Source organism: Bos indicus x Bos taurus, chromosome 16 (genome assembly GCF_003369695.1).
Source record: "Bos indicus x Bos taurus breed Angus x Brahman F1 hybrid chromosome 16, Bos_hybrid_MaternalHap_v2.0, whole genome shotgun sequence".
In the NCBI taxonomy this organism is placed as follows: Eukaryota; Metazoa; Chordata; class Mammalia; order Artiodactyla; family Bovidae; genus Bos; species Bos indicus x Bos taurus.
Genome location: NC_040091.1, coordinates 27,159,124 through 27,177,582, shown reverse-complemented (window position 1 = coordinate 27,177,582; position 18,459 = coordinate 27,159,124). Strand labels below are relative to the sequence as shown.

Sequence of the window (18,459 nt, the reverse complement as noted above, 5' to 3'; positions counted from 1 at the left end):
AACCACTATGTTAAGTGTTTACTGCCTTATCCATTTATTCCTTGCAACAACCTCTGAAGGAGGAGCTCTTACAGAGCAGGAAATTAAAGCTCAGAGAAGTAACTTGATCAGGGCTATATGACCTTGGGCAAGTGGTCATATATGTGGACTGAATGTGGACTCACAGATGTAAATCCCTGGACACACACACATCACATATTGTGGATGAGGCACTAGAGGAGGTCATCAAAAGGACAGGACCACCAGGTGACCTTGAAGCCAGATCTGAGCACCTGAAGGCTTCTCAACCCCTCGCCTGTCCTTGCAAGATACACACAGCCTCCTGTTGCCATAGTGGCAGCTGCACCAAGGATGTAGCCTTGAGAGAGTAAGCTGCTGTTGAGACCATCTGGACTGTATATACGAATGAACCCCTACATAAACTTTAAGATTCCGGTGGGTCGGGTGCAGAGATCTACTCATTTTATAGCCACCTAAGACGAGCCTTATAAATAAATTTTTAAATTTATGTTTTGCTTATTAAACCTGCCATCTATCAATCTAGAGTGATATACCTCCTTCAATAGTCTCTCCTTGCTCTCTGTGTGTATACAAAGATTAATTTTCAAACCAAAAATTGGTGAGCCAGCCAGGAGACTAAAGAAATGGGCTTCAGGAAAGAGGCATCTGTGAAGGAAACCCCACACTGGCCATAAAATTCTAAGTGGGGAGGGGTGCCCTATATGTCAGATGATTGTGGACCCCTGCATGAGTATGAGTACACTCTGAAAATGCCACTGCTTTAATGCATCTGCTTGGAACACTATGCAGAGCACACTGTGGCAAAGAGAAGCGAATGACTGCCCCAGTAAATGGCCTTTACTATGGGTAGGCCAGTGGCCATCGATGCCCAACTACAGGCTAAAGCCTAGGTTAGGGAGTTGAAAGAAGAGCAGAAATTAGAAAAAAACAAAACAAAACATGCAACTGTCTACTATTTTGCTAGTTTGGGGGCTAGCAGATAAGGTGGGAGAAAAGATTAGTAAATTGGAGACTTTAGTACAAGATTTTGCAAAGCCAGGAGGGCACAAGATGCCACAGATTAATATCTGAGCACGTGTGACAAAGCCTGGTTAGATACTAGAGGTAGAATCCTTGGAGAAGCTGGGATAATGAAGGGGAGGATATTACAGTAATTGACAATAAAACAGACAGAGTGCCCCCACGTAATCCAACTCCTAATACAAAGGAAATTTTAAATAGCAATTACCCTAGACTTCTGATAACAGATAAATACACCCCAAAACTCCTAGGAGCAAACTTGCACTCTTTCTCCATCCCTTGAAATTGTAAATCTTATCATGTCTTTGAAATGTAAACACCCCAAAGAACAACTAAGTCACTGCCTACAAAGACTGAAGGAAAAAAAGGAGGAGAAAGGTTTTTTAAAATATAGACTGCTGGGCTTTCTTGGTGGTCCAGTGGTAAAGAATTTGCCTTGCAGGACCGGAGACACCAGTTCAATTCCTGGTTGGGGAAGATCTCACAACTAAGAGCAACTAAGAGAGTAACCCCTGTTCCCTGCAACTATCAGCGCAGTCAAACATAAATAAGTATTTCTAAAAATAGAGTGATATAGAAGCTCCCTTGCCCAAAATCTAGTTCACAGCCTCCTTGACAGTATTCAGTTCAGTTCAGTTCAGTTCAGTCACTCAGTCGTGTCTGACTCTTTGCAACCCCATGAATTGCAGCACACCAGGCCTCCCTGTCCATCACTAACTCCCAGAGTTCACCCAAACTCATGTGCATCGAGTCAGTGATGCCATCCAACTATTTCATCCTCTGTCGTCCCTTTCTCCTCCTGCCCCCAATCCCTCCCAGCATCAGGGTCTTTTCCAATAAGTCAACTCTTCGCATGAGGTGGCCAAAGTATTGGAGTTTCAGCTTCAGCATCAGTCCTTCCTTCACCCAGGACTGGTCTCCTTTAGGATGGACTGGTCGGATCTCCTTGCAGTCCAAGGGACTCGCAAGAGTCTTCTCCAGCACCACAGTTCAAAAGCATCAATTCTTCGGCGCTCAGCCTTCTTCACAGTCCAACTCTCACATCCATACATGACCACTGGAAAAACCATAGCCTTGACTAGACGGACCTTTGTTGTATTAGTCAAATATAAATCTTAAAAGTCTTCCTCACAAATATTGGATAAAAAGCTTTAACCATGTGAAGGAGAACCTAATTCATGGCTAAAGTTTTGGAATGAAAGCTATGGGGTCTCTGTATGTTTCGGTATCTGTGCATATATATGTTATGCACGTGATGTTTTTCTATCTCTGGAAAGTATTATCAAAGTTATTTTATTAAAGAGCTCTATCTAATTGGCTTCAAGAAAAAAATAAGCTTTAATATCAATAATGGACTTATATAAAACTCAAACTCACTTTTTCTTTCATCTGCTAAAAGGAAGAAGGCTTTTTGGACTACTGGCCTGTTTGTGATATGATTAGAAATGCTTTTCTTTACCTTTTAAGTAATCTGCCTATAAAGCAAAGATTCTGTGTTTTATAAAAAATAATTTCCTGTTCTTTATCAGGTCTTGAGAAAGTGAAATCTTCTCTATTAAAAAAGCTAAGCTTATATATATATATATATATATATATATATATATATATATATATATATATATAAAACTATGTTACTCTGCATTTGCCTTTGACGTCTTAGTTGTCACTTTGGTTAAATGGATAACTAAGTGTTGTTTCAAAATGAACTCTGACCCTACTTAATCAAGCGTTTTAAACCTTTTGATATTTTTTACAAACTTAAATTTGGGCAAAATCTTTTAAAGCCCAAAATCAAATTCTAAATGAAGTCTTATTGACTTCGAAATTACTTTGGGTTTATATTAGGCTTATTTGGTATGCTAAGTTACATGGAAAACAATCAAATGAGAAATGACGCTAAACTTTCTTTAGGTTTTTTTATATAAATATGTGTCATTAATATAAATGTTCCTGAAAAGGTTCTTCAAGGAGATTCACAGAGAAACTAAGATCAATTTGCCTTCATACGGTAGAGACAGCAGTGGAGCTTTCAAGCACTCCCATGAGGCACAGCACCATAATACAGGGTTGGCCAAAAAGGCCACTGGGATTTTTCCCATAAGACATTACAGAAAAACCCAAATAATCTTTTTGGCCAACCCAATATACCCGGAATGGTAACCCGAGACCCAGCCTGTTTTTCTTCCCCACATCAGTAAAATGTGCCTATTTGTGCTGACGTAAGGTTAACATATGAAGACTTGCCTCTGCTGCAGGCCATTCTGCAGGCTTTGCTGGAACACCTGTGAGGGAGAAGATTCGAGGTAGACATGTGGAAAATTCAAGGTCCAGGTACTGCCCTAAAGGTTGGGGGAATCATTTGGTTAAAGAAGATGTTTATTGTCCCAGAAGTTGTGATTGATAAGATGCAAGCCTATTAAAACCCCTAAGAGCATGAAAAAGATGCAAGCCTTTGCAAGGATTTGGGATCTGGAGGACTTCTATTCTCCACCTGGCACAGCACTTCCATCCCTGACCTGCCTGGGAAAGAGAAGGCACATGTGGGATTGGGCATCACAGCAAGAAGCCACCTTGAGAAGGCAAAAATTCTAAAGCTCTGGACAACTCCCCAGCAGGGCTACCATTGAGTTAGATATATCTATGACTCTGGAAGGTATGTTTGGGCGCTATGGCAGAGACCAGGGAAGGAGCGAGTACCCCAAGGATTTTGCCCCAGCTTTAAAAGGGGGCACAAACTTGATCCACTCCCATAGAGCAACAGCTCCTAGCAATGTACATAATACTCCTCCAAGTAGAATGCCTCACATATCATGGTAATAACATCCCTTCCTATCAAGGGATAGATTGGAATATGTTCCACTGACCTACCTCTGCCATGGATCCCACTTTGACTCAATAGCATGCTTATTTGATGCAGCCCACTCTCTCTAAAAATGTAGGTGCTACTAAGCCCTGTAAAATATATATATCCTCCAAATGACCTCTATGCCTATAGCAGCCTCTATGGCCAACAGAGAATAGGTGAGTTTCCTGCTGATGCCTGGTATACAGATGCCTAGAAACAGGAATAAACCACACCACCGATAGGCTGAACTCAGAGCAGTTTGGCTGGTGATCACTCATGAGTCCAGGCTGTTAACAACCCAGGAAGCCAAGGGATGGATGATCATAAATAAACCCTTGTGGGGGCAGGATAACTGGAAAGACATTTGGGTTCATCTGCAAGAGCCTGAGGCATTTCTTAACTGCCCTCCACGCACCTGGCACTGACAGCCATAGCAACCAGGAAGTTGATGCCCTAGCTCGGGTATGAGCTCTAGCAACTGACTCTCCAGTTTATACAGCAGATTGGATACACAGAGAAGCTACCACAGCACACATTACCAAGGATGCAAGGCCACCCTTGAAATGACTAGTTTGATGCAGTAACAGCATGTCCTGTGTATTCAAAACTATGCCCAACTCAAGTGCCAAGGAAGTTGGGGTCATCCACAGAATTCCCAACCATCAAGGGACTAGCACACTGATTATACTGGCCACCCCACTCTGAGACAGCATTCTAAATATGCCTTGGTTTGTGTGGACACTACATCTGCCTTAATCCAAGCTTTTCCCTATTGTCATGCAAATCAGGCTACCATCGCCAAGGAACTCAAGAAACAGTACCACGTACAGATACCCTCATGGAACAGTGATCAGAAGTCACAGTTCAAAGGTCATGATATGCAAGACTGGACAAAAGAACACAGCATTGAATGGAGGTTTCATCTCCCCTATAACCCACAAACAACGGGATTAACAGAAAGAAAATATAAAACATTAAAGCAGCAGCTAAAATTCCTAACAAGTAAAACTATCTTGGCTGAGTAGACTAAAGTGCTCTTCCAGGATTTAATAGATTTGAATGATCAACCAGTAGAGCCTGTCGCCCCATGTGCCAGACTGGGGACACCTACCAATGCACCCAATACTATAAAGGCATGGAAATTGTAGCAAACAGCCACTGCCCCGACTCTCACCATGGATCAACATGCTATGCTGCTGAGAACACCAAGCCTCATCACACCTAGGAAAGAAGTTACCTACTGGAATTTGCAATGAGATATCCCACTGGGATGGGTAAGGTACTTGGCACCCCCAGGTAAGGGATAACTCTAGTGGGATCCTGTTGTCCTACTGCAAGCTGGATCTGTGAAAACACACTACAGCTGGAACGGAACATGCACCATCGAAAGAGGAGAGAAACTGAGGGTCTTGGTCTGGCATATCCCATTCGTGTCCACCTCCTCACACCTGTCAGTTCTGCCTCCTTCAGCAGACATGTACGGTACATACAACCAGGTCAAGTCCTAAAACTGCCAATCTCTTTCTCCTCAAGGAGGGGACACACTCTGTTTTCCATTGGTATGATCATTTGGCCATCATCTTCGTCCCCTCTATCAGCCTAGAGGACAGTATAAAGTGTCTAGAAGCCTTACAAAATTCTCTGCTGCTGCTGCTAAGTCGCTTCAGTCGTGTCCGACTCTGTGTGATCCCATAGACAGCAGCCCACCAGGCTCCATGGTCCCTGAGATTCTCCAGGCAAGAACACTGGAGTGGGTTGCCATTTCCTTCTCCAATGCATGAAAGTGAAAAGTGAAAGTGAAGTCGCTCAGTCGTGTCCGACCGTCAGCGACCCCATGGACTGCAGCCTTCCAGGCTCCTCCGTCCATGGAATTTTCCAGGCAAGACTACTGGAGTGGGGTGCCATTGCCTTCTCCGACAAAATTCTCTGAGCAAACCTCAAATGATCTAAGCCAACAAAGTGTTTAAGCCTTCAAATAATTTAAGCCTGCCCTTAAATGAACACTGAAATGTCTACAATGAGAAAAGCTGTCCTCCAAAATAGAATTGCCTTGGACATTATATCATAAGGAGGCACCCATGGCATTATCTAAACAGAAGGTAGTGTGTTCATACCTGATGAGTTCGCCAATACATCATCACTATTAAATCACATAAAGACACAAATGAATGCCCTGAGTGACCTGACCCCAAGCCTAGGAGACTTCATAAATCAGTGATTCAGATCATATGGCTGTTGGTGAGGGGGAAATTTCCCTCTCTACCCTTCTCAAGTTCTTGTGGCTGGACTAAAAATTTATACAAGACAGATTAACAGGAGAAAAAGAAATTTTAACTCATGTGCACAGAGGTCTTATAGAAGTGGGATCTAAGACGTGGACAAAGCAGGTAGTTTTTACACTTTTTAGACCAAGAAACAGTAAGTGTGTATTAGTCACTCAGTCACGTCTGACTCTTTATGATCCCATGGACTGTAGCGCGCCAGGCTCCTCCATCCACGGGATTCTCCAGGCAAGAATACTGGAGTGGGTTGCCATTTCCTTCTCCAGGGAATCCTCCCTAGAGAAACAATAAATGAAGGAGGAATTGACAGAACAAAGAAATTAAGCTTTGGGTGCTTAATTAGTGAAGAATCTAAATTGTGTGGGCTTGGGGTAGTAAGTGAAAGCAATAACGAGGCATGTTTACCAGGCTTCTCAGCCCTAAATTCCCAGTCTCTGGTGATAATGGTGTCCTTTCACACTCAGGTGCACAGAGCTCACCTCTGACATGAGAGAAATTTCCTGCTTTGTAGGGAAACAGAGAGGGGTGAAATTGTCCCTCTTGTATCAACCATTTCTTAAGTAACTTAATTTCAAAATAATCAATATGCCATTGAGGCATAGTCTGAGAATCAAAAGGGCTCTTGATAACACACACACACACACACACACAATGTTATTCAGTTTAGGAATCATTATCTTGATCTGTGTTTTCTCTTGCACTTGTCTAGACTGTGGCATCAGTTTTCAATGCAGCCAGACAGCCTCCCAACAAGCCCCTTCCATGCTGAGGAAAACTCTTGCTAACCACTCAGGGCACATTATGGAAAGGGGGACATACAAGATTGTAAGAGCCGGTTGTGAAGGAGGAAGTGATGGAGGAGATCAACTAGAGGGCGGGACCACCGGCTGACCCTTGAGCTGGCCCGGGGCATCAAGGCTCCTCACCCCCTCCCCTGTCCTCTGCCTGCTGCTCTTGTAGTGGGGCCTGTTCCAAGAGAGAGCAAGGTGTTACTGAGACCCTGTGGACTGAATACATGACTAACCCAGTTAAGGCCTCTATATAAACTTTTAAGATTCTCGGGGTAGGTGTGGAGATCCACTCACACCTTGTCTTCACACAGGACAGCCTTGTAAGTAAGCTCCCTGGCTTATTAGACTTGCCACCTACCAATCTGGAGTGGGCTGCCTTTTTCTTCGCTCCCTCCCTGCCCTCCATATACAGGGGCCAGTGTACGAACCAATGCATACTGAACAATCAACACAAGGCAAGAGCCGTGATGTCCACAAGACTCCTGAGAACTGTGCAGAGACTTTGTCGTGACAATCAAAACCACACATGCCTCTCAGCAGTGACTCTTTTTCCTCCCTTTGACTTTTCAGTAAAACCAGAGATGAGTCTGGAAACCACAGGTACAGTGATGATATTTTAAATAACTGCAGAGGGAGGTCTCCCAGGCAGTGTCTGTTTGACGCATGATTAACTCACTACTGAAGGTCGTATTTCCCTGAAGATCCAGGGTTTAATACCGCTACAGTCGAAAGAGGCATACAGGACAATACTGCTGAGAATGCTGGAAGAGGGGGAGGTGGAAGGAATTTTAGATTTAGCTAAATTAATTAAGGTTATTTAATGTTACTCTTTCAGTCAAAGCAACTGCTAAAAATCAATGTGGCAGCTGGAAAATCTGAGAAGTTTGGAAACTTAGGATAAAGCTTTCCAGAGTTTTCAAGGTGGTTGCCAGAGCAACCTTAGGGACCAGATACTGGAAGAGTTGAAACATTCTATTTTAAAAACAACCAGTTGTTCATCATAAAGCCAGAAATGATACAACCAAATAATAGGATACACATTGGAAAGTCTTATAATGATGAGCATTTTCTCAAAACTGAAACTAACTCCATCTGTGAGCAATATTTTGACCCTGGAAGCAAAGAGATTTCGAAGTGACTCCTGAGAGTTTGGATGATCATCTGCTTTTTGCACAAAATATTGAAATTTAAAGCTCCTCTCTCCACTTGAACTTTCTTTCAACTCATGTCTGCATTTCAGGTTCCTCTTGCCCATCAAGTCCCATCTCACTGAAGAAGTCTCTCACATGTGCATGCATGCATTCAAACAACACTGGTTGAGCAATTTATTCAACTACTATGAGTGAGATATCCTGCCAGGTGATCCAAAGGTGAGATGACTCAGTGGCATGGTCCCGACTTTGGGGAGAGTCTAGAGGGGCAAGTCAGATAGATACATAAATACAACACAAGGCAGTGTAAGATCTGATCGTGTGACTGTAGGACCCCAAAAGTCAGTGGTTCCCAAAACTGTTGCACATCAGAATCCTATGGTAGAATGTCACAAAAATGCAGATTTCCAACCCCACTTCACAATCTGGATCTGGATATTTTTTATTTCTAAGAGGATTTTTTTAAAAAACTTTTTATTTTATATTGGAGTATAGCCAATTACCTGGCTAGCTCAGTTGGTAGAGTATGGGACTCTTAATCCCAGGGTCATGGGTTCAAGCCCCATGTTATTTTGGGGCTTCTAAGGTGGCTCAGCAGAGAAGGCAATGGCACCCCACTCCAGTACTCTTGCTTGGAAAATCCCATGGATGGAGAAGCCTGTTAGGCTGCAATCCATGGGGTCGCTAAGAGTCGGACACGACTGAGTGACTTCACTTTCACTTTTCACTTTTATGCATTGGAGAAGGAAATGGCAGCCCACTCCAGTGTTCTTGCCTGGAGAATCCCAGGGACGGGGGAGCCTGGTGGGCTGTCATCTATGGGGTCGCACAGAGTCGGACATGGCTGAAGTGACTTAGCATAGCATAGCAAGGTGGCTCAGTGGTAAAGAATCAGCCTGCCAATTCAGGAGTTTTGGGTTCAATTCCTGGGTCAGAAAGATCCCCTAGAGAAGGAATCAGCAACCCACTCTAGTATTCTTGCCTGGAAAATCCCAGAGGAGCCTGGCAGGCTACAGTTCATGGGGCCAAAAAGAGTCAGACACAGCTGAGTAACTAAATAACATAACTGATTAACAATGTTCTGATAGTTCTAGGTGGACAGCAAAGGGGCCCAGTCATACATATACTGTATCTATTCTTCCCCAAACTCCCCTCCCATCTAGGCTGCCATATAATATTGAGCAGAGTTCCCTGTGCTATACAGTAGGTCCTTGTCAGTTATCCATTTTAAATATAGTAGTGTATACATGTTGTGGATCTGGGTTTTAAATGCTATGCATCTGACTCTGATGAGCAACCAGGTCTAGAAACAGCTGCTACTGGCGACAGGTGGAAGAATTTACCCTCAGCCAAAATGATAAAGATTTCACAGAAGTGGATGTGCCTTTAGAGTCTAGGGAAGATATGCACCTAAGAGGAGGGGGGTTACCTGGCTGGCCTGGGTTCAAGCTGGGGAGAAGTAGGACAACAGCCTAGAAAAGGCCCCTGAGAGGGCCAAGAAGACCAGGTGAAGGGGTCGGGACTGGAGGCAACAGGCAATGAGAAACAATCAAAGGCCTCCAAGGATGGGAGGGACACACATATGGCAATGTCAGCGGGAAAAATTTGGCTGTTATGACAGACAGATCAGTCAAAGTTGGCATCTGGTTTTAGAGAAATCTCTGATTATTAACAGTAAAGACATTAAAAAAAAAAAAAAACTAAGCTGGTTGCAGTAGGAATGAAAAGAGATGAAGAAACAGTATTTAATGTCAATGTGCTGCTTTATTTCAAAACAGATTTGTTTTTAATTAGTCACGACATATTCATCTCTATAAAGCTATATTTAGTAACCTAGGATCATGCTTCATTTATTTGTGTTTTTAAACACTTTTCTCTGGGTTTGTTCTATTTCCTACTTTGGAGAAAATGTGATTTTATCAGCCCATCAATAGAGTGCCTCCTGTGTACCAGGACAGCATAGGACCACAGCCAACTCAAGGGTGAAGAAGACGTAGCACTGGCCCCCAGGAAGACTGCAACCAGGAAAGGAGTCAGATATGTAAATAAGACATCATTATGTAGGAAGACCACTGAAAGAGCCAGTCAGACAGAGAAGGCAGACACTTCTTTAGTGGATTATTAAAGATTTCATGGAAGAGGCCACATTTGAGTTGAAACTGAAAGACAGCATTTTAGCCCACAGAGGACATCCAAGTGATGAAATAGTGTAAGACAAGGCACAAAGAAAGGAAGTCACAGTCTTATCTATCTATGGTACTCAGCACAACCCCCAGAACATAGTAGGTACTCAATAAATGGGGAACAGATAAGTGAAAAGAAGTAGATTTCAATAAGGTTAGAAGAGGGGGTAGGAAATCAAAGAGGGTCTTAAAAGAAATGCTAAGTATTGGTCATTCATTCTCTAAAGTTGGGACCCCAAGAAGACTTTGCTTCCCTGGTGGCTCAGTTGGTAAAGAATCAGCCTGCAATGCAAGAGACTTGGGTTCGATTCCTGGGTTGGGAAGATCCCCTGGAGGGTGGCATGGCAATCCGCTCCAGTATTCTTGCCTGGAGAATTCCCAAAGACAGAGGAACTTGGCAGGCTACAGTCCATGGGGTCGCAAAGAGTTGGATATGACTAAGCGAAAGCAAGAAGACTTTGGATAAAAAAGTCATATATGGTAAAGATTGGCTTAGATCACTCCAACGATTATGTGCAGAGTGAACTGAGGAGCAGGGCTAGGGAGCAGACCAAAGACCAGAGGGAAAAACCCACCTAGGAGGTTACTGCAATAGTCTAGCAAAAGGAAGGAGAGCCAGAGCTCTCGAGGAAGTGGCCTGGGGAAGGAGAGTTGCAATTCATGAAGCACTTCAGAAATAGAATCCACAGACCAGTAACAGATGTGGTAGTAAACCTGAGTGGCACGAAAGCTAATCTCCCAATTAACCAAGGTGATTAACCACAAGAGTAGGCTGTAAATCTATAGTAAGCTTATCAATTCAGTCGCTCAGTCGTGTCCAACTCTTTGCGACCCCATAGACTGCAGCACGTTAGGCCCCCCTGTCCATCACCAACTCCCAGAGTTTACTCAAACTCATGTCCATTGAGTCGGTGATGCCATCCAACCACCTCATCCTCTGTTGTCCCCTTCTCCTCCTGCCTTCAATCTTTTCAAATGAGTCAGTTCTTCGAATCAGGTGGCCAAAGTATTGGAGTTTCAGTTTCAACATCAGTCCTTCCAATGAATATTCAGGACTGATTTCCTTTAGGATGGACTGGTTGGGTCTCTTTGCAGTCCAGGGGACTCTCAAAAGTCTTCTCCAACACCACAGTTCAAAAGCATCAATTCAAAAAAAAAAAAAAAGCATCAATTCTTTGGCGATCAGCTTTCTTTATAGTCCAACTCACACCCACACATGACTACTGGAAAAACCATAGCTTGGACTAGATGGATCATTGTTGGCAAAGTAATGTCTTTGCTTTTTAATATGCTGTCTAGATTGGTCATAACTTTTCTTCCAAGGAGCAAGCATCTTTTAATCTCATGGTGGCAGTCACCATCTGCAGTGATTTTGGAGCCCAAAAACATAAAGTCTGTCACTGTTTCCATTGTTTCCCCATCTATTTGCCATGAACTGATGGGACCAGATGTCATGATCTTAGTTTTCCAAATGTTGAGTTTTAAGCCAACTTTTTCACTCTCCTCTCACTTTCATCAAGAGGCTCTTAGTTTTTCTTTGCTTTCTGCCATAAGGGTGGTGTCATCTGCATATCTGAGGTTATTGATATTTCTCCCGGCAATCTTAATTCCAGCTTGTGCTTCTTCCAGCCAAGCGTTTCTCACGATGCACTCTGCATAGAAGTTAAATAAGCAAGGTGACAATATACAGCCTTGACGTACTCCTTTCTCTATTTGCAACCAGTCTGTTGTTCCATGTCCAGTCCTAACTATTGTTTCCTGACCTGTATACAGATTTCTCAGGAGGCAGGTCAGGTGGTCTGGTATTCTCATCTCTTTAAGAATTTCCCAGAGTTTGCTGTGGTCCACACAGTCAAAGGCTTTGGCATAGTCAATAAAGCAGAAGTAGATGTAAGTTTATGGACAGGTGACAAAAGGGAGAACTCTGAGCCTTTCAATTCCTTTCTCTGCCCCAACCCATAAAATAGGAATTCAACCAACAGTTTCCACATCTTAGGGAAGTATTAGGGAGGAAGCGTGTGGCCTGGCTTCTCTTGCTTTGGGGACTGCCTGTCCCTAAATTTCATTCATTCTTTTCCTCCACTCCTGCAAACTTGTGGTAGGTTTATGTGGCCAAGGTCTAAAGCCTGCTTAAGTGGCAACACAAGCCTTGAGCCCACCCCTCTTTGGTATTCATTACTGAAGGTGATGGAATGCTACCTTGACCATCCATGGAGCTGGATGGATAGGACACTGTATTTTCATCCTCATCTAGACTCATGTCTGTTCTCAATTGGTTCAACCCAAAGAGGTGGAGAAGTGTGATTCATTAGCACTCCTTGAGGTACAAGAAGTAGAACCAGGTAAAGATGCTCAACAGATGGCTTCAAATGCTTGCCTGGAATTCAAGAGGAAGACAGAGCAGGAGAAAAATGCACTTCCCATCTGAAGGCATCATCACTACCTCACTTCAGCTGATTGTTGCCTTAAGGGGTATGGTTCCAATACTGCCAGGTCCCTTGCAATTATTTTCCCAAAAGAAGCTGAAAATCCAGATTTTTGTATCAAATTTTCAGATTCTTAAAATATTAAAAGGGTCAACCAAAACAAATTGGCAGGCCATATATGACCCATAGACTGCTGACTGCAATTCCTAGTATAGAACAGGAAGAAAACAAGGTCAAAGGCAGAACATGAAAGAACGTCTGCATTTGGAGAGGGAAAAGGAGTCAAAAAGGAGTTAGAGATGAGTGGACACAAGACAGAAAGAAAATTAAGAGGGTCTTGTGTCAGGAAGTCAAAAAAAAGGAGTGTCTAGTAATGTCACACTATAGAAAAGTCAAGGGAATAGGAATGAAGAAGTCAATCTACTGGATTTGTGACATCACTGGTGACCTTCAGAAAATGAAGATCATGGCATCTGGTCCCATCACTTCATGGGAAATAGATGGGGAAACAGTGAAAACAGTGTCAGACTTTATTTTGGAGGGCTCCCAAATCTCTGCAGATGGTGACTGCAGCCATGAAATTAAAAGACGCTTACTCCTTGGAAGGAAAGTTATGTCCAACCTAGATAACATATTCAAAAGCGGAGACATTACTTTGCCAACAAAGGTCCGTCTAGTCAAGGCTATGGTTTTTCCTGTGGTCGTGTATGGATGTGAGAGTTGGACTGTGAAGAAGGCTGAGCACCGAAGAATTGATGCTTTTGAACTGTGGTGTTGGAGAAGACTCTTGAGAGTCCCTTGGACTGCAAGGAGATACAACCAGTCCATTCTGAAGGAGATCAGCTCTGGGATTTCTTTGGAAGGACTGATGCTAAAGCTTAAACTCCAATACTTTGGCCACCTCATGGGAAGAGTTGACTCATTGGAAAAGACTCTGATGCTGGGAGGGTTTGGGGGCGGGAGGAGAAGGGGACGACAGAGGATGAGATGGCTGGATGGCATCACTGATCGACGGACGTGAGTCTCAGTGAACTCCGGGAGTTGGTGATGGAGAGGGAGGCCTGGCGTGCTGCGATTAATGGGGTCGCAAAGAGTCGGACACGACTTAGCGACTGAACTGACTGACTGGTGACCTTCAAGATATCATTTTCAATTGAATGAAAGAAGCATCTGGCAAACTGCAAGGAATTCAGAGACAAGTAGGAATGAGGAAGTGCAAGCAGGGGTGTTGATGACTTCCCAGAATTTGGCAAGAATTGAAAGCAGAAATGTGTGGGCTGGCAATATGAAGGGTTACCAAGGTCAGTGAAATTGTTTAGAATAAGGCAGACTAGTTAAAGATGGAGGGAAAAAGAGCTGTGAGAGAGAAAGAAGGTACTCCGGAAAGAGGGAACTAGTTTGGATATGCTCCAGATTGAGTCAGAAGGAGACTGAGTCAAGGGAACCCATGGAAGCAGCAGAGAGGGGCCTGGAGGTAGAGAAGGCTCTGAGAGACAAAGATGGAAAGCAGAGCAGGAAAGAGACAGGAACCTGGGAACCTGGCGCTGATGGGCTCCATCTACTCACAAGCGAAAGTGGTCACTGTTGAGAAACGGCAGAGCAGTTTGGACGCTGAAGGACAGTGGAGAAAGCCACTTGCACCCAATGAGGCAGTGGTGTAGGGATAAGTCAGGGGCCAGCTGCAAGCAGTGAGGACCCCCTGTAGGGAGAGGCCAGCTGGATAATGAGTCAGCAGAGGGGAACTGACGAGGTGGGACAGGCAAGTCTTTGGGGCAAGGTGTTCACGCCTGCTGCTCCTTCCTTCAGGGCTACATGGCAGGCGCTCAGAGAATACTGAAGAACAGTGTGGCCAGTCAGCTCTGTACCTGACAATCGGGGTCTCAGTTGTGCTGCTCAAAATAATGTGCATCCAGACCCCCTGGAGATCTTGTTAAAACCCAGACCAGGATCCTGTAGATCTGGGTGGGGCCTGGGAGTCTGAATGTACCACAGGCAGCTGTACCACAGCCAGCACCGCTGGACTCCCACTGCTGGTTGGCCAATTGCACAAGGAGAAAGGAGAAAAGAAAAACTGCGTCTGCGAACTTGATGGTGAACTGTCTCTTGTCCACGTCAGTAGAGGGGGTCCCTGTGATGTTCCAAAGAAGCACAGAGCCTTTATTCTAGATTGAGGAGTGGTTTTGTGATTGTTGGTTTTCATCCAACAAATCTACTCTTCTGAGTACATCTGGTTTATACTCGCATTAAAACGGACTTCTCTTTCCCAACGGACTTCTCTTTCCCATGGTCAGAAGGGAGAGATAGCCAACTGGAGTTTAGATACTGCGGTAGACAATAATATGAAGGATTATCCATCTGTGAATGATGGAAAGTCAACAGGACTTGGAAATATGAAGTGAATAAATAACCCAATGAAATAAAGGTGGGTGGAGGGGGAAAGGACTCAGGGTAAAGAGGGGACAGAGTTAGCTTTCACTCTGCCATTTTGGGGACACTGCATCTCTGTCTTTCCGCACTTTCATTTATCTTCAGGGAAGGAGCTGGACCGGAATTCACAAAGGCCCTTCCCAGCTCTAACATTCTAGGATTCTAACCCAGAAGTCTGTGACTACTGGAGTCTCAGAATTGGGTCCAACTTCCATTACCATTCACTCACTGAGCACTGACTCGGCACCCATACAGTGCAGGCACCATGCTGGGGTCTAGGGAGTTCGATCTACAACAGACTCCGTCCCTGTCCTTCAGCAGCTCATGGTCTAGTCGGGGAGAGGGACATGCAATGCTGCCTGGTAAGCCCTAGGGTAGACATCAGCCCAGGGGCTGTGGAACCCTGCAGAAGGGGCAAGACTCCAACAAAGGGAGGAAGCAAAAGGCTTCCCAGAAATGGTGACAAGAGCTGAATTTTAAAGAATGGGTAGGTTCAGCCAAAAAAAAAAAAGAAGGAAGAATAAGCAGGAAGAGGGAAAGTGAATGGAGCTTAGTTGGGTGTGGTTAGAGCAGGGAAGCAGGCAGCCTAAGAAGAACCACCCCCTCTGTAGAGACTTCTCCACCACCCGCTGCAGCTGCTGAAGGAGAAATCAGACACACCCCTGCCACACCCACTTCGGTGAGGCTGCATCAAGCAATTAGACCCTGAAAATCCAGCACACAAAACACAGAAAGGGCACAGGAGATGCTAGAAGAGAAAGGAAAGGAGGAGATGAGGATGCTGGGCAACCAGAGAAGGTAGTGATCACAGGGGCTGGTGACTCCAGATCAATTAAAAATAAACATCGTGGGGCAGGGCTGTGCTCTGTGCAGCAGGCTGTAAACAGCAAGCAGGGCAGCCGTCTCTGAGGACTGAGAAGCAGGAAGGGGCAGCCTCCACATAAACCTTCCTGTGGGGAAATCACCTCGCATAGTCCTCTGGTGCAAGGCTCCTCAACCCTCCTGCTGCCCATTGGAAATGTCCAGCGAACTTTAAAAAATTACCCATATTCATAGATGCTTCCAAAAAGTCAGTGTCATTAAAAAAAAATGGAGAGTCTCTTTCAGATTAAAGGAGAAAGTGGGAAATATGGCAACTAAATGCTGTGTGTGCTACCTGATTGGGTCCTGGATGTTTTTTAAAAACCATAAAGAACTTATTGGGAAAAGAGAGGAAATGTGACTACAGACAACTGTTATTAATAGATAACATTATGATGACAATGGCCTTGGGTGTGATCACGGTAGTGTGGTTATGCTGGAGAGAGTATTCAGGGGTAAAATGTCATAACATGTGCAACTAAACGGTCCAGGAAAAAAAAAAAAAAAGCTACATACCTAGGGGGCGGGGAGAACAGACACAGCAAACATGGTGAGTGATAACTTTTGGTGAAGACTACATTATAGGTATTCATTATACTACTCTTTTGGAGAAGGCAATGGCACCCCACTCCAGTACTCTTGGCTGGAAAATCCCATGGATGGAAGAGCCTGGTAGGCTGAAGTCCATGGGGTCGCTAGGAGTCGGGCACGACTGAGCGACTTCACTTTCACTTTCCACTTGCATGCATTGGAGAAGGAAATGGCAACCCACTCCAGTGTTCTTGCCTGGAGAATCCCAGGGACGGGGGGAGCCTGGTGGGCTGCCATCTATGGGGTCGCACAGAGTCGGACACGACTGAAGCGACTTAGCAGCAGCATACTACTCTTTTAAAAAAAGTTTATTGGAGTATAGTTGCTTTACAGTGTTGCATTAGTTTCTACTGAACAGCAAAGTGAATCAGCTATACACATACCTATATCCCCTCCTTTTTGGATTTCCTTCCCGTCTAGGTCACCACAGAGCACTGAGTAGAGTTCCCTGCGCTCTACAGCAGGTCCTCATTAGTTATCTGTTCTACACATAGTATCAGTAGTGTATATGTGCCAGTCCCCATCTCCCAATTCATCCCACTCCCCTTTTCCCCCTTACTACCCATATGTTTGTCCTTTACATCTGTCTCTATTTCTGCTTTGTAAATAAGACCATCTATATGAATTTTTCATTATTTTACTCTTGAAACGTTCCCTTCCATTTGACATTTCTCCCTCCCCCAAGAAAAAAAAATGTTTGTAAGTTCCTATGTAGCAAATCTCACCACTATATTGGAAACTCAGAGGGTGGGGCCAGGGCCTCAGCATTTTATGAAACGCTGTGGAGAGGGCCTTGGCTCAGGCAGGCATGAAAAGTGCTGCCCTGTTTTTTCTTGGAGCTGGAAACACCTCTGACCTCTAAAAGCCTATGCATCCCAGCAGCTGAAAGGCTTTGCCGACTGTTGGAGGTGCTAGGAGATTTGGGGGGAGCTAAGGACCAGGTAGGTGTCTGTGCACCCCACCCAGCCCTGCGCTAGGGAGGGGAGGCGCAGGGTCAAGGAGGAAGTCGGCCCCAGGACCCACTGGGCCACAACAGCCAGGCCACACGGGGCACTTACATGCAGTAGTGAACCTGAATGCTGAATCCTGCCGGGCAAAGAGTCTCAAACTTGACTGCGTATTATAATCACCGGGGCGGGGGAGGTTTTAAAAATCCTGACTCCCAGGATTTATGCCAAACCAATTAAGTCAGAATCTCTGGAGATGGAACCCAGGCATCAAAATTTCTTAAAACTCCCCAAGGATTCCAGTGTGCAGCCAAGTTTGAAAAACAGAGTACTTTGCAAACATTAGATATCACGGTTAATAATTATGTGGGCCTGACAAAGGCGGTGGCCAGCTACAGGACTCTACCAGCCCCAACATCGGCCATGGGCTGGGTCAGCACCCCACGGGCATTTCAGCAGAACTAGGTAAGCACCAGGCACACCCACACCCCAGCCCCCTGCCAAACACACACACACCGCTTGTGTATAAAACACCCGAGTCACCGCTGCTCTGAAGCTCCCTACGGCAGCCCGTGGGGCATTCTACCCATTCTGACTCAAGGTGAGCAGTGGATGGCAGCGAAGAGCTGTGTGCCAATCAGGCCACGAAAGGCTGAAGTTGGAGAGCTTTGGCTTTTGCCGGTGGTCGAGTGAGGCCTTGGGCTGCTGTTCTGGAGGCAGCCGTGTGGGTTGCGCCAGTACACATACTGCAGGGGATAAGGGGTGGGATGCAGGTGGAAGAACGGAAGGTCTGTAGACTGCAGGATGAAAATGACATCACCTACGTAGCAGGAGGGCAGCACATCCTCGCTTTTCTGGCCCTGAAAGAGAAGTGATGCACAGCCCCTTCTCTCCCAGAGACAGCGTTCCAAATT

At 44.9% G+C, this 18,459-nt stretch overlaps 1 protein-coding gene and 1 non-coding gene across 33 annotated transcripts in view; one reads left to right on the top strand and one right to left on the bottom strand.

Annotated features, from left to right (window-relative positions):
- Nucleotides 1-18,459, bottom strand: part of CNIH3 (cornichon family AMPA receptor auxiliary protein 3) — a 276,611-nt gene that overhangs the window by 31,484 nt on the left and 226,668 nt on the right. The gene's annotated exons all lie outside the window — the stretch shown is intronic.
- TRNAK-CUU lies at nucleotides 8,612-8,684 on the top strand. Its single transcript has one exon. It is a non-coding gene; the product is annotated as a tRNA-Lys (tRNA).